Raw genomic sequence first — 23,690 nt, 5'->3', positions numbered from 1 at the left:
TTATATGAGATACCTAGAATAAACAAATTCATAGAGACAGAAAGTGTAATAGAGGTTACCAGAGACTGGGGAATTTTTGTTTATTGAGAGAGAGTTTCTCTTTGGGAAGGTGAAAAAGTTCTGGAAATAGATACTCGTGGTGGTTGTACAACACTGTGAATGTACTTATTGCTACTGAGTTGTATGCTTAAAAATGGTTGGTATCATATAAATTTTATGTTATGTACATTATACCACAATTTTTAAAATATGGGACTTCTCTGGTGGTCCAGTAGTTAGTAATCCGCCTTGTAATGCAGGGAATATGGGTTCTATCCCTGGCTGGGGAACTAAGATCCCACATGCCACAGGGCAACTAAGCCTGTGTGCCATAACTACTGGGTTTGAGAGCCACAGCTAGAGAGTTTGCACGCTGCAATGAAAGATCCCACAAGATGCAACGAAGATCCTGCCTGCGGCAACTACGAACCAATGCAATCAAACAAATAAATGTTTAAAAAGATATATGGGGACTTTCCTGGTGATCTAATGTGTAAGATTCTGAGCTCTCAATGCAGGAGGCCCAGGTTTGATCCCTGGTCAGGGAACTAGATTCCACATGTCACAGCTAAGAGTGTCCACGAGCTGCAACTAAAGATCCCTGATGACGCAACGAAGACTCGGCACCACCAAATAAAGAATTTTTTAAAAATGTTCTCTTTGAGTCTGAATTTTAAAATATGGCTGGTCAACTCACTCATCTGGATCACTCTTGAGAGTCCTTGGGCGATAAACCCCCTCTGTAACACATTACCCTTCAGAGCAGCTTTGTCAGTTCTGATTGGCCCGGTTCCTGACTCTAGCTGCTTGCCCTACTACAGGGCCACCAAGCTCCTGACCTAAGGTTTCAACTTCCACTCCTTGGAATTGACAACAGGATTCTACTTGCTGGGCTTGGCCTTTGGGATGCCCCAGCATAGGACTCCAATGTTACCCACGATCCTTTGCATTCCTGGCACGACTGGCAACCACTTGCTTCCCCCGTGTGCTGCTTCTTTTTTCAGTTAATTAATATATTTTGATTGGAGGATAGTAACTATGTTGTGATGATTTTTGCCATACATCAACATGAACTGGCCACAAGTATATATGTGCCCCCTTATCCTGGACCCCCCTCCCCCCTCTCTCCCCACTCTATCCCTCGGATTGTCCCAGAACACCGGCTTTGAGTGCCCATCTGCATGCACTGAACTTGCACTGATCATCTATTTTACATATGGTAATGTGCATGTTTTGATGCTATTCTCTCAAATCATCCCACCCTTGCCTTCTCCCACTGCGTCCAAAGTCTGTTCTTTACATCTGTGTCTCCTTCACTGCCCTGCATGCAGGATCATTGTTACTGTCATTCTAAATTCCATATATATGCATTAATATACAGTATTTGTGTTTCTTTTTCTGACTGACTTCACTCTGCATAATAGGCTCCAGTTTCAAACAACCCTTTAGAACTGACTCAGCCTTTTTATAGCTGAATAATATTCCATTGTGTATATGTACTACAACTTCCTTATTCATTCATCTGCAGATGGACATCTAGGTTGCTTCCATGTCCTAGCTATTGTAAGTAGTGTTGCAATGGACCCTGGGGTACATGTGTCTCTTTCAATTCTGGTTTCCTTGAGGTGTGTGTCATGTGCTTCTTACATCCCCTGAACTTTGAGATGCTCTAGGCTCTGCTCTTCAGATAAAATGCTTGCAATATTTGGGACATATTTAAAAATTATTACTTGTTTATCTGAAGTTCAAATTTAATTAGATGTCTTGTATTTTTATTTGCTAAATATGGCAACCCTAGTCCCAGGGCTCTCCCAAGGATATTTCAAGAGAAAATGCACCAGGAAAAATATATAAATATTTTTTATTTTTATTCTCTTTCCTGGTGAAGCCATTTTTCAAAGCATCACCTATGTCAGTATGTCAAATCCTTCAGCAGCCTGGCTAATAGTCAAAAACCCAGATTTAAACACATATACAATCCTGCCCTCAAGAGAGAAGATAGTGTGTAATGAATCTGGTAGCATTTTATTCCACTGGGATTCAATATATTATTCCACTGTCACTCAATGCATTTTTTCACAACAAGCTACATTATATGTGTATTTAACCATATAATTTTACACTATGTTAATTTACACTGAAAAAAACATGTTTTCTCAAATTATTTACAAAGCATGATCCTCATATAAATAGCACATGACAAAGTTTTATTTAACTCATTAATGAAGGAACCAGAAGACAGAGAAAATAGTTGAATGAAAATATAAGAACCTGGGGGGCTTCCCAGGTGGCACTAATGGTAAAGAACCCACCTGCCAATGCAGGAGACGCAAGAGACGTGGGTCCCATCCCTTGGGTCGGGAAGATCCCCTGCAGAAGGGAAAGGCAACCCACTCCAGTATTCTTGCCTGGAGAATCCCAAGAAGAGAGGAGCCTGGTAGGCTACAGTCCACGGGGTCGCAAAGAGTTGGACACGACTGAAGCAACTTAGCACATGCACGCCCACGTGAGAACCGGGGGTATAAATGTCAGTGGGAAAGGAATGCTGAGATCAGAGTGCTGAGTTAGATATGAAACTGGTTTGTCTCCTACAAGGCAATAAAATCAAAGCCTTTGGATTATCTTCTCTGTCAGATAGGGGGAAAATATCATACCTTAACAGTTTTTGCAAGTCAACATCTAACTTTACAGTCTTGTGAGATAGCTAGGCCCTAATCAGTTGCTAGCCAAACAAAGTTACACTTTCTGAGAGACATGATCTCAGGAGAGTTTATGAGAAAATGCTCTAATATGGGGACTTCCTTGGTGGTCCAGTGGTTGAGACTCTTCACTTCCACTGCAGGATGTGCAACTTTGGTCCCTGGCTGAGGAACTAAGATCCCACATGCCCTGCAGCCCCGGAGAAAAGGTTCCCCTAATCATGTTTTTGCCCTCTGTCCAGTTTCTGGAAAATTTTTTCTGTACACCACCATACACAACATTTATAACTATATTTGGTATGGACAAATAAAGGACAGAGACAAATGATATGCTTGGTCACCTTACCCTTCGTCGTGGGATGAGCCTGGGAAAGGAGATAAAAATCTATCCTTCCCTCAGTTCCTCTTTGTGTCCTGGAGACTCTGGTCAATGAATGAGTCCAATGTTTAAAGTTGTGGATTTTTCAAACAGGAGGTCACCTAAATGCAAGCCAACTATTTCATGTGGTGCTTGTCCAGAAAAACCCAATCTGTTCCAATACTGGAGGAAAAATTGACTAATGTTGTCCGAAACTGGAATCTTGCTAAGTATTTTGAATGCTAACTTTTACTGTTTAAATTTTGGCATCCGTGCTGGATTTAGAATCTAGACAAACAACAAAAAAGAGACCATTCTGTAATATTGATTTTTTAATTGTTTTTTTTTTTAAAATACTGACATATAGATTTCAGGCAGTACAGTGAGTTTGTAGTAGACACCTATAGGGTCTACAACCCTTTTTCTAATTTAGTTCCTTGGCTGCTCGAAAAATTGATTGCTAATTCCTCAGAGTGGCCCCTTTCCTGGAGAATTCTTGTTGTTCTTGTCCAGTTGCTAAGTCATGTCTGACCGCCCCATGGACTGAAGCAAGGCAGGCTTCCCTGTCCTTCACTATCTCCTGAAGTTTGCTCAAACTCATGTCCGTTGAATTGGTGATGCCATCCAACCATTTCGTCCTCTGTCGCCCCTTCTCCTTCTGCCCTCAATATTTCCCACCTCAGTTCCCAATGAGGTGACTCTTCACATCAGGTAGCCAAAATATTGGAGTTGAGCTCCAGCATCAGTCCTTCCAATGAGTATCCAGGGCTGATTTACCTTCAGACAACAGAAGCCCCTTCTCCTGAGAGGATATACCCTCCTCCTGAAGGCAGCTCAGAGCCTGAGACTGACTGACAAGGGTACAAAAGCCTGGACCTTCTGTCTCAAGGTACAGTTCACACTTCGGAGCTCCTCAAGGTGTCAGGCAGAAGCTAGACTCCAGGTAAGACACATTCTTGCTTAGTTTTTTTTTCACTTTACCTTTTCAGAAAATGTTTACTTATTTATTTCATGTTTGGCCCTGTTGGATCCTCGTTGCTATGAGTGGGCTTGCTCTAATTGCGGCAAGCCGGGGCTATTCTCTACTTGTTCGCAGGCTTCTCGTTGCAGCAGCTTCTCTTATTGTGGAGCACCGGCTCTAGATTGCATGGGCTTCAGTCGTTGCAGCTCGCAGCCTCTGGAGCATGGCCTCAGTAGCTGCGGCACACAGGGGCTTAGCTGCCCCATGGTTTGTGGGATCTGTCTGTATCTCTGGCATTGCAAGGCAGATTCTTTTTTTTTTTTTAATATTTATTTTTACTTATTTATTTGGCTGTCTCAGGCCTTAACTACTGTTTGTAGAATCTTTAGTTGCAGCATATGGGACTTAGTTCCCAGACCGGGGATCAAACCCAGACCCTCTGCATTGGGAACGTGTAGTCTTAGCCACTGGACCACCAGGGAAAGCCCTCTTGCTTAGCTTTTGATCCCTGCCCTTTCCTTGAAAGCACAGATTCAAGAATCCCTATTTCTGCATCTAGTGAATATGACATAAGTCAAGAGGATAAAGTGAAAAGTAAGCTTTCTTCCTGCATCTCTCCTCCAGGCATCCAGTTCACTCATAAGAGATTACCAGGGTTGCCAGTGTTTTGGATAAACTAACTGAAATATAAAATAAAAATATACCTGAGTCTCCTACATTGAGGTGAATTCTTTACCATCTGAGCCACCAGGGAAGCCCATATATATCATATGTACATATAAATTAGATGTATGAAATATGCATGTTTGTGGGTTTATCTTTGTTTAATATAAACAAATGGTATCACTGTCACTGTTTTGCATATGTATTTGAAAATGTATGCTGGAGATGGGTCCTGACCAGTAAACAATGGTGTGTCACTTGTGGAAGCTGTTCAGTATTCTGTTGTAATTCGGAAATTGGTCCTCTAATTATGAACATGTAGATGTAGGGCTTCCCTAACGGCTCAGTGGGTAAAGAATCCGTCTGGAATGCAGGAGACACAGGAGATGCAGGTTCGATCCCTGGGTGGGGAAGATCCCCTGGAGAAGGAAATGGCAACCCGCTCCAGTAGTCTTGTCTGGAAAATCCCATCGACAGAGGAGCCTGGCAGGTTGCAGTCCGTGGGGTCACAGAGAGTTGAACATGACTGAGCACAAGGCACGTGCTGAGGTTGTTTCCAAAGTCTAAGTACTAAATAAGTGCATGCGGGAATGCTATAGTGAATCCTGTTTTGTGTGAAATATCATAAATTATGAATGTTGTTATAGGAAAAATTCACATTAGAGGAATTTCTGGGTCAAAAGGTACATGTATTTTGCCAGATTTTGCTGAAGTGCTTTCCACAGAAGTTAAATCAGTTTTCACTGCCATGGAAAATATGTGGAAATGGCTGTTTATCTCACCCTCCCCAACATGATGTGTAGTTATTTGTTTTATATTTCCCAATCTGAAATGTAAAAAATGATATCTTTTACAGTGAATGACATTATGCACGTATTTATATATTTAAGAGCCATTGGTATTTCCTTTTCTGGGCACTATTTATGTTCTTTTCCACTTTTATATTGGATTTTGTTGCTGCTGCTGCTGCTAAGTCGCTTCAGTTGTGTCTGACTCTGTGCGACCCCAGAGATGGCAGCCCACCAGGCTCCTCTGTCCCTGGGGTTCTCCAGGCAAGAACACTGGAGTGGGTTGCCATTTCCTTCTCCAATGCATGAAAGTGAAAAGTGAAAGGGAAGTTGCTCAGTCATGTCCGACTCTTCACAACTCCATGGACTGCAGCCTACCAGGCTCCTCCGTCCCTGGGATTTTCCAGGCATGGATTTTGCTATTTATTATTAATTTGTAGGCACTCTATATATTAGGAAAATTAACTCTCTGTGATGTAAATATTATTTCCAAGTTTATTAGTTATCCTTTTCCTTTCTTTATGAGGTTTCAGTGCTATGCAGAATTCTTTTTTTTTTTCAGGTAGTTCAACATATATATCTGTTACTTTATTGTTCTTGATTTTTATGTGTTACTGGGTAAGTTCTTCCCTGGTTCAAATTGTTTTGAAAATTCTCCCACATTTTCTTCTGATACTTTTATAAGTTTTCCTTTTTTTTTAAAATATTTAATCTAATGCATTTGAAATTTGGGTGCAAATTGAAAAGAAATAATGCAGTTCTTTTTTTTTTAGATGAATAACCAGTTATCTCAATATAATTTATTAAAAATCCTATCACATTATTCCTGTCTAGATACTATAAAAAATAAATGTTGGACTTCATTAATATTTTTCAAGGCTTGTGGAGATAATATGATTTTGCTTTTCCTCTAGTAAGTGGTGAATTATTGAACAATCCTTGCATTCCTGGAGTAAATACCACTTAATGAAGCTGTATCATTTTTTCTATTTTTATTTATTATTATTTTTAATTAAACAATAATAGACTGTGCAGTGCAGTATGCAGGATCTTAATTCCCCAACCAGGGATTGGACCCATGCCCCCTGCATTGGGAGTGCAGAGTCTTAACCACTGGGCCCCCAGGGAAGTTCCTGTATTATTCTTTTAATGTACTCCTTAATTCTGTTTGGAGAGGGAAACGGCAGCCCACTCCAGTATTCTTGCCTGGAGAATCCCATGGACGGAGGAGCCTGACAGGCTATAGTCCGTGGGGTTACAAAGAGTCGGACACAGCTGAAGTGACTTAGCATGCATGCATTATTTCTGTTTTGTTGTTATTCTTCGTCACTAAGTCGTGTCCGACTCTTTGCAACCCCATGAACTGCATCATGCCAGGCTTCCCTGTCCTTCACTATCTCCCTGAGTTTACTCAAACTCATGTCCAGTGAGTCAGTGATGCCATCCCACCATCTCATCCTGTTGTCGCTTTCTCCTCCTGCCTTCAATCTTTCCCAGCATCAGGGTCTTTTCCAATGAATCAGTTCTTTGCATCTGGTGACCAAAGTATTGGAGCTTCAGCTTCAGCATTAGTCCTTCCAGTGAATATTCAGGGTTGATTTCCTTTAGGATTGACTTCCTTGCAGTCCAAGGGATTCTCAAGAGTCTTCTCCAGCACCACAGTTCTAAAGCATCAATTCTTTGGCTCTCAGCCTTCTTTCCAACTCTCACATCCATACATGACTACTAGAAAAACCATAGCTTTGACTATATGGACCTTTGTTGGCAAAGTGAAGTCTCTGCTTTTTATATAAATATCTGTAAGTTATATTAAGCTATAGTTTTAGTTTTTGGTAATATCTTTGTGGTTATATTCACTTCATTAAACATTACGAAGTCTTTTCATTACACGCTTTACAACATAAGAGCCCAGAGTCATTATCTCTTAAGGTTTGGTAGAAGTTTTCAGTGAAAATGTTTGTGCCAGCGTGGTTTGGGGGGAGTAACTCTTTAATATTTCCCCCCATGTTTCTATGGTACTCAGTCTATTTTTATTTTCTATCCATTCTAAGGTCAGTTTTGGCAATCCCTCATTTGAACCATGTTCTCAAATTTCTTTTCTAGTGATATACAAGATAGTGTCACCTTAATCTATTAACTTCTCCTGTATGTATATTTAACTTTCATATAAATTCTCATTTTATATATTTATGGTTTTATTTTTATAACTTCAATTAAGTTTAAAAAAACAGTTTATTAACCTTGCTTTTTTTTTTTTTAAATTCTGTTTGGGATTTATTTCTCAGATCTGCCACTTTAAAAAATTGTTAATTTTGCTTTTATATTTAATTCATTAATTTTTATAATGCTAAGATTATTTTCTTGTGTTTTTCTAATTTTTTGATTTGAACATTTAATTCTTTTATTGTCAGTCTTTCTTTTTAAAAAATTAATGTATTAGAACTTAGTACTTTTGTATGTATCTCAGATGTTTTCCTATATGAAATTCAGTTACAATTTCACTTTCAATTTCCTCTTTAATCCAAAAAATGGTTAAAATGTTTATGATTTACTGGTGTAATCATATTATTAATTTCTGATTTAATTATATTAGGTAAAAATAATATTTTCAAAACCTAATGTTGCCTATATCATTCCTATTTTTTGAAATTTATTAACTTTTAAAAAATCATATTTTGTGAATATTTCTTGGTCACATAAAAAGATGTATCTCAAAAAAAAAAAAAAAGATGTATTTCAATATGGAGAGTATGGAGGGCTTCCAAGGTGGCTCAGTAGTAAAGAATCCTCTTGCCAATACAGGAGATGGGGGTTCAATCCCTAGATCCCCTGGAGGAGAAAATGGCAACCCACTGCAATATTCTTGCCTGGGAAATGCTATGGACAGAGGAGCCGGGCGAGCTACAGTCATGGGGTTGCAAAGAGTCTGACACAACTGAGTGAGAACACATAGGGTTATTTATATAAATTAGAGCCTTAATATGTTTGAATCCTTGGTGGAAAGACACAGGAAAAGAAGTATCACTTTAAAAGATGGTTTTAATACTCCTTCGTTGTAGAGAGTATTGTGGGAACACTGTTCCTAGGGTTTTAGGGAAAGAGAAAATATTATTTTAAAATTTATAGCTGTAATTTTTGTCTTTTGCTTTGTAGGTTGTAAAAGCTGTAAAGAGTCTTTTAAGGGCTGTTAGTTGATACAAAAAACCAAGATTTTGCAGCATGGCTGATTTAGGAGTAGTAACGATTGCTATACAGTTTTTTTTTCTTTTTTTGAATGTGCTGGGTCTTCACTGCAACACCTGGTCTTTCTCTAGTTATAGCACCTAGGCTTAGGTGCTCCACAGAATGTGGAATCTTAGTTCCCTGACCAGGGATCAAACCCATGTCCCCTGCATTGGAAGGCAGAATCTGAACCACTGGACCACCAGGGAAGTCTCCTGATATACAGTTTCAAAGTTTCACTTTCTCTGTGCTAACATTCACTTGTGTTAAAACTTTTGGTAAACCTGCTATATGGAGTGTTTGGGGGTGAAAAAGGAGACCTTTCTGAACACTTGAGATAGTGGAGAGATGCAACTACCAGGAACAATTACAATATAAGCAGTGGACCAGCAGAAAAAGACCTGACTTCGGTACTGAGGATTGAGCCCTTAAGGTGCCGTGCAACAGAAAAATTGGGTTCAAGTGTAGGTTAATTCAGGAATAGACTAGACATACCTTCTCCTGGAATATACTGGATAACACAAAACATTGAAAAGAGAAGCTACAGCCTGCTAACCCATGGGTTGGGACAGTCTATCCAGCAGATATTTATTTCATGTCATGAAAACAATAAAAGCTCATTGTTTTATTGAGTACTTACTATTTGCCATCCACTGGCACGGGGCTGATGAATATATACATTAAATGAATTGCTGTGGTTCAGTCGCTAAGTTGTGTCTGATTCTTTGCAACCCATCTCATCCTCTGCTGCCTCCTTCTCCTCCTGCCCTCAATCTTTCCCAGCAGCTGGGTCTTTTCCAGTGTCGGCTCTTTGCATCCGTTGGCCAAAGTATTGGAACTTTAACTTCTGCCTCAGTCCTTCCAATGAACATTCAGGGTTGATTTCCGTTAGGATTGACTGACTTGAACTCCTTAAAAACTTTGGTTATTATATTTAAAACAAATGAAGACAGCTTTGAAAGATGGAGCAAAGAAAACAGAATGGTTAGGGACCTCAAGACTCAAGGATTGCTCTGTATTGAATTTCCTAGGTTTTCTTTTTCTCTCATATTCTCAACTGGGTTCTGGAGAAGCTACCAACCTAGAAATGCCATGTCGACCAAAAGGAAAAAAAAAGGTCTAAGAAAAATTCATTCTTTCTAGCCAAAGGACAGGAAAGGAGCAGTCTAGTAAGACTGAAAACTTGTTGACAATAATGGCCCTACTGCAGTCAAATGCATCAGGAATAACAGGCCCCATCCCCACCCTTGTCAACAGAGGTTGAGTGGAGAGCCTAGACTTCCATCCTCATCTCGCTGGAATGAGGCACCCTCCTCCCTGCTTCTCACCACACGGGGGTGATGTCAAAGAAGGTCAAGTGAGGAGCCGGGACTTTCATCCTAACCATCCAGTTCGAAAGCCCTCCATCCTCCATAGTTTCATGCAGAGAACTTGGCTTCCACTCCCACCTGGCAGTCAAAGACAGCATCCCACTCCGTCCAAAGGTGTGGTGTCAGAGGAAACCTGCTAAAACTGAAGGTTTCAATAAGACACACAGTTTCATAATATAATAGCCAATATATCTGGAACTGATTTAGAAAAAGAAACCCTACTCCCACAAATCAGGAAAATCTCCACTAGAGTGGGAAAAGATTGTCAAACAGATGGCAAGACCAAGATAATACAGATGTTGGAACTAGCCGACAGGGGTTTTAGAGTCCATCATAAAAAATGCTGTAATGAAAAATTTTGAACATGGTTTAGACAAGTGAAAAAATGGGAAATTGCAGCAAAGAAATGGAAACTATAAAGAAGAGCCAAAATAAAATTTTAGAACTGAGAAATATAATAAAATATAAGAACTCCCTGGAAGAGCTCAATAGCAGACAGGAGAATAAATCAGTGAGTTTGAAGTGAGATCAGTAAGACTTATTCAATTTGAACTACATAAAGGAAATAAACTGAAAGAAAAAAAAATGAAGAGAACCTCGGGTATATGTGAGATCATAGCGAGTCTTTCCAGAGAAGGGAAGGAGTGTGAGACTGAAAAACAGTTCAGCAAAATAGTGGCTGAAAGTGTTCTGAACTTGGCAGAAGATATTAACCCATAGATTCAAGAAGCTGTTGAATCCCAAACAGGATAAGCCCAAAGAAATACACGCCAAGATTGATCCTAACCAACTTCTGAAAGCTAAAGACAGAAAAAAAGAGAGAGAGAAGTGATGCCTACAAGTAAGTAGAGTAAAAACAATTTGAATGATGTCAGATTTCTCATCAGAAATCATGGAGGCCAAAAGGAAGTGGCTCAACATTTTTGAAGCATTAAAAGAAAAGAACTGAGACTCCAAAAAATTCTACATTCAGTGAAAATATTCTTCAGGTAGAAGAGGATATCAAGACATTCTCATGGAGAAAAACTAAAAGAAATTGTTACCATCAGACTAAACCTGAAAAGATCGTTCATGGAAATCCTTTAAACAGAAGGAAACTTACAAAAAGAGATAAGTAGTGGTTTTCGTTTTTTTTTCTTGTTTTGTTTTTTGGCTGCACTGAGTGGCAAGTGGGAGCTTAGTTCCCAGACCAGGGATCGAACCTACGCCCCCTGCATTGGAAGCTGAGTGTTAACCATTGGGCCTCCAGGGAAGTCCATGAAACTTATAAAAGGAGGAATCTTGTGACCTGAGAAAGGAAGAAGGAAGGATAATGAATAGAGTGAAAATACTGATAAATACAATTGACTTTTCTTCTTGAGTTTTTAAAATTATGTTTGCTGAAGCAAAAATGGTGACATTGTCTGACGTAACTCAATATGTGGAGAGGAAACATTTAAGACAATTATAAATGGGGATAAATAAGGGGAAAAGACAATACGGTTTCCATGCTTCACTCAAACTGGTAAAATGTCAACACCAGAAACTCCCTTAAAATTAAAAGAATGTAGAAAATTAAAAGTAAGTGATAAATTTCACCACCAGTTTTATACCGTCATTTAAAAATAAATGTAAACCAAAGAGCTCCCTTTGAAATGGAGATGTGAAAGCCTCTACTTTTGCTCGAGTGCTCAGTATGACAAAGGTAAAATTTGTCCGTGCTGCTATAGGTGGAGAGACTATATATTTACTTTATAAAAATGACTGTGTTCTGTAGCTAAAGAGCAGCATGCGTATGTGTAAGCATGTGTGTGTGGTATGTATGTGTGTCCATGTTCGAATTTATGGCTCAACCTGTTGTTTTTTTTTTAAGTCTTTACTGAATTTGTTACAATATTGCTTCTGCTTTATATTTTCATTTTCTATCATTTGTTTTGGCTGCACTGGGTCTTCATTGTAGTGTGTGGGCTTCTCTAGTTGTGGCACACAGGCTTGGTTTTGGATGTGGGGTCTTAGTTCCCCAAACAGGGATCCAACCCAGGCCCCCTGCATGGGGAGCATGGAGTCTTATTCACTGGACCACCAGGGAAGTCCCTCAACAGGAACGTTTAGAGTTCCTCACTACTGCTATTCATTGTCTGAAAGATTTTACTATTTGAAAATTGATCCGAGTTGCAAACCATTCTCTCCCAACATGGGGTTAAATTTTAGTTTCCTGTATTTTGTTTTCATTTGAGTTGGGAGACCGTTGACCTTCATATTTACTTTAAAAAGTAATATTTTAGAGGGTGCCATTGAATCATGATTGCATTAGTTGGAATTTCTTTGGTTGTGAGTCACGGAAACCCAACTCAAGTTAGCTCAAACTATAAAGGATTGTGTCTACTTTCTGCCGTAGCTGGATTAGGGGTTCAAACACTGTCTACGGGGGCCCATGTTTTTCTCTTACAATCAAAGGTTACGTCTGTATCTCATGAGACTTCCCTGGTGGTCCAGTGGTTAAGAAGCCACCTTCCAATGCAGCGGACGCAGGTTTGATCCCTGATTGGAGAACTAGATCTCATGTGTTATGGAGCAACTAAGCCCGCATGCCACAGCTAGTGAACCCACGTGCTCTGGAGTCGCCGCGCAACAGTTAGAGAAGCCAAGACCTGCTGTAGGGTAGGGGAGTCAGTTCAGAAAAAGGCCAAGACCGGCACTTTACAGGAACAGATCACCTTTAATGAGGTGAGAAGGGGCAGCAGTCAGATTAGTGAGCTGCTGCGCTAAAGAGTAAGTATATATAGGCAAGTATGTGGAGAGCTACTGTCTTAAGGGGGCCTGTTCTTCTCCAAGGTTGTTCGGAGTAGTTACCTCTTAAACGGCTGGGGCAAGGAATTCTGGAGCTCAGCCAGAGGCTGGACTGGCTGGGAGCTGGGCGGAATCAACCTTAATTTTTTTCTTCTGGTGAGAGGGTTCTTTGTTTTGCATAGAATGGTGGGGAGGACCCAGAGGGGAGTTTTAACTTGAGGCTATTTTGAGCCAGGTAACTTTCCTTCAGCTGCAATGAAAGATCCTGCGTGCTGCAACACACAGCCAAATAAATAAACAAATAAAAAGCAAATTAAAAAAAAATTTTATATAAAAAAGCAGTATCTATATCTCAGAGAAATCTCTCCAACGAGCAGGCAAAAGAAGTCTTAATTGAAAACTGCATTTGGCCTACATTAGTTCAGGGAACTGTTCATCTAAATCAATTAATGTCTCCAGGGAAATGAATGGTCAGACCTGGTCACCTGTCGGGGAGTGAACACAGACAGTCTCAGCAGACCCACATGATAGGACTTCCCCACAGGAAAGAAGCAGTCTGGTATCAGAGTTCGAGGAGAGGAACGCAAATTACATCCCAAATGATAGATGCCCAACAGATGTCTACCTATTGTGCTTGGCAATATGAGTACAGAAGTAATAAAACACAGACATTACCCTCAAGGGGCTCATTTCGCCCAATTTTCTTCCTTTTTTTTCCCTTTAACAATATAGTAAATGGCTTTACCTGATTTGAAAGGTGCTATTCCAGACTGGAGCCTTCTGATTTCTATCTGAAAGGTCTTTGAGATCTGGGAGATTCTGTTTCAGATTTATACTCAAGAAAAATTCCTGATCATCCTGGGACTTTCCCATTCACTGTGAGAACAAAAACATTTAAAATGAAAACCATTATTTATCTAATGTGTTATAAGGAAAATATAACTGGTAAAACCAGAGACTCCTTTTATGAAAAAGAAGTAATGCATGATTAAAGCAGTGCTGAGGAAAAGAATGCCCATCTAGATTCACCAATCACGACATGGGTGTTCCTCTGACATGTCCACACTTGTGATAGGCATACCTTACAGGTGTACATCATTCATGCTCACTCCACCCATCTCAGGAACCTGTAGAGTCAAGGTCTTTTTCAGACACTATTAAGACTTGGATTACGCTTGGATGAAGGGGTGAGGAGGGAGAGGGCATATACGAAACTGCAAATGCCAAGACATACTATCTAATTTATTACCTCCTTCATTTTTAAGAGTCACCATTTATAACATAAGCAATCAATGCTTGTATTGAGAAGAAAAGAACTTGAAACATTGATTGGTCTATTCTCTTGCTTCAGGGACAAATCTGTACCTGATTTAACTATGCAGTTAATCCTCAGGCAGTAACATTCCAGGTACCTTCCATAATTCATCACATTGAAGCCCATCCCTAGGACCCAACCCAGAACTTGGTTGGGCTGGGAACAAAATGAGGCATAAATGAATGGGAGTATTCATGAGTGATAGAAATAGACCGAGAAAATTACAAAAAAATGTTTTTGAAATGAAAACAGGATTCTTTAAAAAGTTATATGATTGAAAAAAAAAAGTTATGTGATTAGATTTTCAGGTAAACATGATGGATGAACCACATCTATTTCTCTGCTCCATCCAGAAACCACACCAAAATGACAAGAGTCCAACTTTTTTATTGCATCACTTGAAAAAAAGTGAAGTATAGTTAATTTACAGTGTTGTCTTAGTTTCAAGTGTACAGCAAAGTGACTCAGCTGTATGTGTGTATATGTGTGTGTGTATGTGTGTATATTGCAGAAGGAAATGGCAACCCATTCCAGTATTCTTACCTAGATAATCCTGTGGACAGGGGAGCCTGGTGGGCTGCTGTATGTGGGGTTGCACAGAGTCAGACACGACTAAATCTACTTAGCATGCATGCATGCTTTGGAGAAGGAAATGGCAGCCCACTCCAGTGTTCTTGCCTGGAGAATCCCAGGGACAGAGAATTTTTGGTCAACCCTAAAATTCAGTTCAGTTCAGTTCAGTTCAGTTCAGTCATTCAGTCATGTCCAACTGACTCTTTGCGACCCCATGGACTGCAGCATGCCAGGCCTCCTTGTCCATCACCAACTCCCGGAGTTTACCCAAACTCATGTCCATTGAGTCGGTGATGCCATCCAACCATCTCATCCTCTGTCGTCCCCTTCTCCTCCCACATTCAATCTTTCCCAGCATCAGGGTCTATTCAAACAAGTCAATTCTTCGCATCAGGTGGCCAAAGTTTCAGCTTCATCATCAGTCCTTCCAATGAATATTCAGAACTGATTTCCTTTAGGATGGACTGAATGGATCTCCTTGCAGTCCAAGAGACTCTCAAGAGTCTTCTCCAACACCACAGTTCAAAAGCATCAATTCTCCAGCACTCAGCTTTCTTTATAGGCCAACTCTCACATCCATCCATGACTACTGGAAAAACCATAGCTTTGACTAGATGGACATTTGCTGGCAAAGTAATGTCTCTGTTTTTTAATATGCTGTCTAGGTTGGTCATAATTTTTCTTCCAAGGAGCAACATTTTTTAATTTCATGGCTGCAGTCACCATCTACAGTGATTTTGGAGCCCCCCAAAATAGTCTGCCACTGTTTCCACTGTTTCCCCATCTATTTGCCATAAAATGATGGGACCAGATGCTGTGATCTTAGTTTTCTGAATGTTGAGTTTTAAGGCAACTTTTTCACTCTCCTCTTTCACTTTCAGCAAGAGGCTCTTTAGTTCTTCTTCACTTTCTGCCATAAGTGTGGTATAGATTCTTTTTTTCAGATGCTTTTCCATTAGAGGTTATTAAGACATTGAGTATAACTCCTTGTGCTATACAGTACGTCTTTGTTGTTTAACTATGTTACACACAGTAGTCTGTGTCTGCTAATCCCAACTCCTAATTTATCCCTCCCTCACCACCCTTTCCTCTTTGGTAATCATAAGTTTGTTTTCCATGTCTTTGGATTTCTTTCTGTTTTGTAAATAAGTTCACGTGTATCATTTTTTTTATTCCACATATAATATGACATTTATCTTTCTTTGAGTTGAATTTTTAACAGCTTTATTGAAGTACATTTGACATACAGTTAACTACAGTTGACCCTCTGTATCCACAAGTTCTGTATCCATGGGTTCCACATCCACAGAGTCAACTAATACGAAAGTATTCAGAAAAAAATTTTCTTTTCCAGAAAGTTCCAAAAAGCAAAACTTACTTTATTGCACTGGCTAGCATCTCCAGTGATGAGTAAAAGTGACAATAAACATACTTGTTTTGTTCCTGATCTTAGGGGAGAAAGCATTCAATAATTTTGCCATTAAACATTATATATAATTAAATATTTTATTAGCTGTAGGTTTTATCAAGTTGAACAAGTTCTCTTTTCTTTCTACTTAACTCACAACTAGATCCTCTAAAAAATTATATGGTTGGATTTCTAGCTGACCATGCTTGATTGAGTACATACATTCATCTGCTCCTTCCCAAATCCTCACCAAAATTATCACATATGATTTTTTTTTAAAGATATAGACTCATAAGAACAAAAAACAAAAGCCAAAATATTGACAACCAAAAATCCAGACTTAACAGCACTGAAAAAGCTGAAAGCCTACTTACTTTTCAGTTGTGGGGGGAGCAATTTAGAACAAACTTCATTGAAGGGCAAAACCCTCCAAAAAGACTTGAACTCAGAATAAGTAAGGAATAAGTACTGGGACTTCTCTGGTGGTCTAGTGGTTAAGACTTCACCTTCCAATGCAGGGGATGCAGATTCACTCCTTGATGGGGGAGCTCAGATCCCACATACCTCACAACCAAAAAACCTAAACAGAAACAATAATGTAACAAATTCAATAAAGACTTTAAAAATGGTTCACTTCAAAAAAAAAATCTTTCAAAAAATAAATAAAAAGAAGACTTTAAAAAAGAAGAACCAAGGGTTTCCCTAGTGGCTCAGTGGTAAACAATCTGTCTGCCAATGCAGGAGACACAGGTTCAACGCCTGATCTAGAAGATCCCATATGCCATGGGGTAACAAAGCCCTTGTACCACAATTTCTGCACCTGTGCTCTAGAGCCTGTGAGCCACAACTACCGAGCCTAGAGCCCGTGGACTGCAACCAGAGAACCCACTGTGGCCGCCGATCATCACTGCATCTAGAGAAAAGCTCATGCAGCAACGAAGACCCAGCACAGCCCAAAATAAATAAATATAATTCTATTTATAAAAGAAGGACCCAGTACTTCCAAAGGTAGGATGAGCGTGTGGGAGGTTTGGCTGATTATATGAAGAAGGAGCAGTTAAAATAGCAGTTGAGGAACAGAAAGTTACTTGCCCCTTCTGGTGCCTCCAGAAGGCTATCCTTCCTCCACAATAGCATAATACTGGAGGCTCAGATACTGAAAAAATTGAACCAAAGAGGATATGGGGCAGAGCTGAGGGCAGGGGTAAAGCGCCCTAGTGAGAAGAGGGGGGTTTAATTATGGTCTAGATACTGAATGGGATCAGCAGCATTCTTTCCCTGCTATTTCGTGAAAACCAGGCTTAGGCATCTATATTAATTCCTCGGGCTGTTGTAGCAAAGCACTGCAAATTAGCCGGTTTAAAACATTTCTGGTGGCTCAGACGGTAAAGAATCTGCCTGCAATGTAGGAAACTTGGGTTTGACCCCTGGGTCGGGAAGATCCCCTGGAGAAGGGAATGGCTACCATGCCAGTATTCTTGTCTGGGAAATCCCATGGACAGAGGAGCCTGGTGATCTACAGCCCATGGGGTCACAAGACTGAGTGACTAACACTTTCACTTTCACTTTATTGTCTAACAGTTAAGGATCTAGAAGTTGGAAATCAAGGTGTTGGCAGGGTCACGCTGTCTCCAAAGCTCCTAGGATTCTTCCCCGTCTCTTCTAGTTTCTGATAACCCGAGGTATTCCTTGGTACCTAGATGTGTCACTGCAGTCTCTCCCTCTGTCCGCACATGGTGGTTCTTTCCCTGTGTGTGTCTCTATCTCTTCTTATAAGGACACCATCATATTGGATTAAGGCTCACCCTACACCAGAATGACCTCATCTTAATGAATTACAACCCTATTTCCAAATAAGGTCACATTCTGAGGTGCTGGAGGTGAGGACTGCAACATATCTTTTTGGGGAACACAATTCAACCCATAACTGCATTCTAGGCAGGAGGTTGAAGGATTACTCTCTGAGAAAACGCCCTAGTCAAGAGGAACAAACCTAAAGATCCTGACATTTGGTGAAGTACAAATCAAACATCCTTGTTCTTGCCTGATCACCCCCTAGTGATCCGATCCATACATACAGAGCTTCCAATATATTTTTGTTATCCTCCTACTAAATAAACAGTTAGGGACACATTCTATCATGAAAGACAGAGATAAAAAAAAGGAAGTTCAGGTAAACAGAATATGCAGGAAGCAGGAAAAAATCTGTAAGAACATTTAGAGAGATAACGGAAGTTACATCTATGACACAAGAACAGATTTCTTAAAAGTACAGTAAGAGATTTAGAAAAAGTTCTTGGAAATAAAAATATAACAACCAGCATTTTAAAATTCAATAGATAGTTTGGAAAACAAAATAGAGGAATTCTCCTAGAAAGTAGAATCAAAATTAAAGACATTTGAAATAAAAGGAAAAAAGGATATGAAAATCAATGAGTGGAACTAATCCAGAGAGTCTAATGTCTAACAAATAGTTCTGGAAAGAAAGAGCAATAGAGGTGAGAAATTTTTCAAAGAAATAAGTTTATCTTTGATGCTCTCTGCTGTGTTGTTCCATATCCCCAAGTCATTACATCAGTCATTGAAAGATGGTTATTGGAAGCTTACAATTAGTAATGAAAATAAAACAGAGGCAATATTGTAACAAATTCAATAAAGACTTTAAAATTAGTAACCTAAATACAACCACTAAGAATAGCTTAGCTGTTCTAGGCACTTACCAACATCACTTGTCTGACTTAGGCATAAATTTAAGCTTTTAAAAATGAGCAGTAACTGGAAATTTCAGAGCACCAAGGGACTAATAAACTAGTCAGATATTCTGCTACTCCTTTTTCTCCATGGCAGTGTACCTCAACCTTGTCTACATACTAGAATCACTAGCAAAGCTTTTAAAATTCCAAACCCCAGCCACACCTCAGACCACGTAAATCAGAGTCTCTTCAAGCGTGACCCAGTTGTTGTATTGTTCAAACTCCTCGGGTGATTCCAGTGTACTGCCAAGGTTGGGAATCATTGCTCTATAAAAATCATAATGTCCAACATTCAGATAATACCACATTGGTTTCAGTCTTTTAAAAATAATCTCAGCTTTCTACTTGTAATATGTACAAGCAGAATTTGATCCTCTACCTTTTTTTAGAGATAGTGTTAGGGAAAGGGAGATTTTCCCTCTCAGCAAGTCACCTGCTTCAAAGAAACGGCTGCTCCAACCCCATATAAAACCTCTCTTTAAGACAATAAAGATGGGCAGGGATAATATCTAATCATAATTCTTTTACCCATGTGAGCTATGTTCTATAAACAAGTCTCTTTCTGCTCTTTAACTGCAATATTAAACAAAAAGTTAGTTTGGTGTGCACAGCAAAGTAATTCAGTTATACATGTATCTATTCTTTTTTCAAATTCTTTTCCCATTTAGATTGTTATATAATATTGAGCAGAGTTCCCTGTGCTATACAGTAGGTCCTTGTTGGTTGTCCATTTTATTTTCTTTTTTTAAAAGATTTTTTGATGAGGACCATTTTTTAAGTCTTTATTGAATTTGTTACAATATTGCCTCTGCTTTATGTTTTGGTTTTTTGTCTTTGAGGCATGTGGGATCTTAGCTTCTTGACCAGGGATCAAACCTGCACCCCTGCATTGATAGTGCAGAGTCTTAACCACTGGATTACCAGGGAAGTGCTGGATATTTATTTTAAATATAGCAGTGTGTACACGTCAATCCCAAACTCACTAACTGCCCCTCCCCCACCCCTCCCCTGGGAACCATAAGCTCATTCCTCTCAGTCTGGGAGTTTATTTTGTAAATAAGTTCTTTTGTATCATTTTTTTTTCAGATTCCCCATATAAGTGATGTCATGTGATATTTGTCTTTATCTGACTCACTTCACTCAGTATGACAAGCTCTAGGTTCGTCCATGTTGCTGTAAATGGCATTATTTTATCTTTTTAATGGCTGAGTAATTATTCCAATGTGTATATGTACTATATCTTCTTTATCCATTTCTGTTGATGGAAATTTAGGTTGCTTCCATATCTTGGCTATTGTAAACAGTGTCGCAATGAACACTGGGAGTTAGCACTTAAAAAAAAAAGAACAGTTTTAATGAGATGTAATTTACATACTGTAAAAGTCACCCATTGAAAGTGTGCAGTTCAGTGGCTTGGGGTATATTTGCAGAGTTGCCATCACTGCTAACTAATTTCAGAGCGATGTAGCTAATGGGTCTTGTTACAAACATAGGGGAGGAGGCCAAGACTAGGAAAAGATCATTCAAAGTTGCAGTTTGAGTAACAAAATAGGAGTAAATCAAATTATCATCAAAAAGCAAGGATGTCCAGGCAACAAAGTTCATGTCAAACATTAGGCTTGGAGAGCTAGCAGAATGAACTGTTGGCAACATTTATTTTATTAAATGACACTGTTGGACATAGAAAATAAATCGCCATCATGTATGCATTCTCACAGATATTTAGCTCTTGAGTTGGTCAAAATTATGTAAGAGCAGGAGGGAAAAGTGCTCTTGGCATACCTGAGGGGAAAGTGCTCAAAGACTTCTTGTTCCGTTTATTATTGCAAACCCATGCTCCAAGAGAACATTCTGTTTTAAGTTTGAGGCATCTCACCTTCATCTCTGACCTCCCCTGGAGCAGGGAGGAGTGACCGGCTCCTCTCACGTGCATATCAAAACCAGTCCTCTGCTATATAGTAGGTCCTTGTTGGTTTTCCATTTTAAATATAGCAGTGTGTACCTGTCCATCCCAAACTCCTTAACTATCCCTTCCCCAGGGAACTCTGCTTGTGTGGCAGCCTGGATGGGAGGGGAATTTGTGGGAGAACGGATACATGTATATGTATAGCTGAGTCCCTTTGCTATCCCCCTGAAACTATCACAGCATTGTTAATCAGCTATAATCCTGTACAAAATTAAAAGTTTAATTTTAACAAAACCAATCCTGGAAAGCTGTGAGGAGAGAGGAACTTCCCTGGTGGTCCAGTGGTTAAGACTCTGTGCTTCCAATGCACGGGGAGTGGGTTTGATCCCTGGTCAGGGAAATAAGATCCCACAAGCCACATGGCATGGCCAAGGGAAAAAATTTTTTTAAATCTATGATACGAGAGAGTTTGGTGTCTCCATTTCCAAGTTTTCTCCATGCAGGAGCCCTGGGAAGCAAGATAGGCAGGGCCGTGTGGATTCATAGATCCTTGGTCCTTGGTTGATTTTCATGTTGTTGCTTTACCAGTGGGGGAAATTATAGGTGTGAGCAGTGTCCATGATACCTCGGAACTTACAGGTACAATGTATTCCTTTTATTTAATATCTATGCTCACCAAGGAACCCTTTTTCTCCTTATATACAAGGGCTGTCTGATTCTCCAGGAAGTCAAGTGTCTCTAAAATTTCTGCAATCTGTTGTTGTTCAGTCGCTAAGTCATGTCCGACTCTTTGCAACTCCACGGACTGCAGCACATCAGGCTTTCCTGGAGGCTTCACCATCTCCTGGAGTTTATTCAAACTCATGTCCATTGAGTCGATGATGCTGTCTATTCATCTCATCCTCTGCCACTCTCTTCTCCTCCTGCCCTCAATCTTTTCCAGCATCAGGGTCTGTTTCAATGAGTCAGCTCTTTGCATCAGGTGGCCTAAGGATTGGAGCTTCAGCTTCAGCATCAGTCTGTCCAATGAATATTCAAGGTTGATTTCCTTTGGTATTGACTGCTTTGATCTCCTGGCAGTCCAAGGGATTCTCAAGAGTTTTTGTCAGCACCACAATTCAAAAGCATCAATTCTTCAGTGCTCAGCTTTCTTTATGGTCCAACTCTCACATCCATACATGACTACTGGAAAAGCCATAGCTTTGACTATATGGACCTTTGTTGGCAAAGTGATGTCTCTGCTTTTCAATATGCTGTCTAGGTTGGTCATAACTTTCCTTCCAAGGAGCAAGGGTTTTTTAATTTCATGGCTGCAGTCACCATCTGCAGTGATTTTGGAGCACCCCCCCAAAAAAAAAATCTGTCACCGTTTCCACTTTTTTCCCTCTATTTGCCATAAAGTGATGGGAGTGGATGCCATTATCTTCTTTTTTTTTTTTAAATATTAAGTTTCATACCAGCTTTTTCACTCTCCTCTTCCACCCTCATCAAGAGGCTCCTTAGTTCCTTTATACTTTCTGCCATTAGAGTGGTGTCATCTGCATATCTCATGTTGTTGACATCTCTCCTGGGCATCTTGATTCTGGCTTGTGATTCACTCAGCCTGGCATTTTGCATGATGTACTCTGCTTGTGAGTTAAATAAGCAGGATGATAATATCGTCACCCTGCAATCTGTACTTGAGTGCTAAGAAATACTCAGGAGACATTAATGGTATGCTATTCCCTTCCCCTTTGTTGGTTTCCCTGCGTCTTGCTGCATTCTCCAGTTTCCTACCTGATCCATGACCCAGAGCTTTGGAACCAGTTCTGAGCTTCTGAGTGTCCTAGGATAGGCTGCAATAAATTGGGGCATTAGAATTCCTCATCTAGGACTTTGTTGGTGGCACAGTGGATAAGAATCCACCCACCAATGCAGAAGACATGGGTTTGATCCCTGGTCCAGGAAGATCACACATGCCATGGAGGAACTAAGCCTGTATGCCACAACTACTGAAGCCCACCCGCTTTAGAGCCTTTGTTCCTCAACAAGAGAAGCCACTGCAATAAGAAGCCCCTCCAACACATCTAGAGAGTAGCCCCCACTTGCCACACCTAGAAAAAGCCCATTTGTAGCAATGAAGACCCAGCACAGCCAAAAAAGAAAAAAAAAGAACTCCTCACCAAGAAGTCTCCATGTTCTTATTTGAAGATGAAGTGAAAGGGATGAAATTGTTCCAAAGACACTGCCAGTTTTTAACTTTACCTGAGCTCCTGGAAAACAGGGGGAATTGGGAAAGACAACCACACCCGTATCTCTTCCTCACCCACCCTTTTGCATCCTGGGGAACAGGCTCGCTGGAAAGAACCTTTTTTCTCCATATGACTTAGATAAGACTGATGAAATACAGTAAGTAAATCAATTAATTAAAATCTATGTCCTTCCCAGATGATATAATTTTTTATCTTTTCCTGAAGCTCCTTCTAAATGTTATGCCCAACAGACCTTCCAAGTGTCCAAATGGCTCTTGATGCAACTTATGCTATCAATGCTTCCATGTGGTTTTGCTCATTATAATGAAATTAGCATAGAGGGCAGGCCTTAGTGTGCACTCATAAGGTTATGCAGCCTGTTCTCAGTCAAGCTCTCTGTTCCCCTTGCTACAACCTCAGCTCTGTCTCACTTCACTTTTTAACTAAAAAAGTGCAGAAACTGAACTACCTCTTCCTCATTATCAGTGCCTGTGCCCTTGCTGATCAAAATGTATTTATCTGATTCCACTGAGTCAATGCACTCTTTTCTTCCCCCCACTAAGTTATGCACAAAAAAATTTTCACCCAGCATGCATCACCATGTGAATATATATATGTCTTCCTTTCAAATCCTC

The 23,690-nt window shown here is 39.9% G+C and overlaps 1 long non-coding RNA gene across 1 annotated transcript in view; it reads right to left on the bottom strand.

Annotated features, from left to right (window-relative positions):
- The window catches only part of LOC139031197 (uncharacterized), a 36,332-nt gene that overhangs the window by 2,095 nt on the left and 10,547 nt on the right, over positions 1 to 23,690 (bottom strand). Inside the window, exon 2 of the long non-coding RNA XR_011483589.1 lies at positions 13,615 to 13,745. This is a non-coding gene — a long non-coding RNA (uncharacterized lncRNA). The remainder of the gene's footprint in view (positions 1 to 13,614; positions 13,746 to 23,690) is intronic.

This window comes from Odocoileus virginianus, chromosome 26 (assembly GCF_023699985.2).
Source record: "Odocoileus virginianus isolate 20LAN1187 ecotype Illinois chromosome 26, Ovbor_1.2, whole genome shotgun sequence".
NCBI classification, from domain to species: domain Eukaryota; kingdom Metazoa; phylum Chordata; class Mammalia; order Artiodactyla; family Cervidae; genus Odocoileus; species Odocoileus virginianus.
The sequence above is the reverse complement of the archived record's forward strand: the minus strand, read 5'-3'. Positions and strand labels throughout refer to the sequence as shown.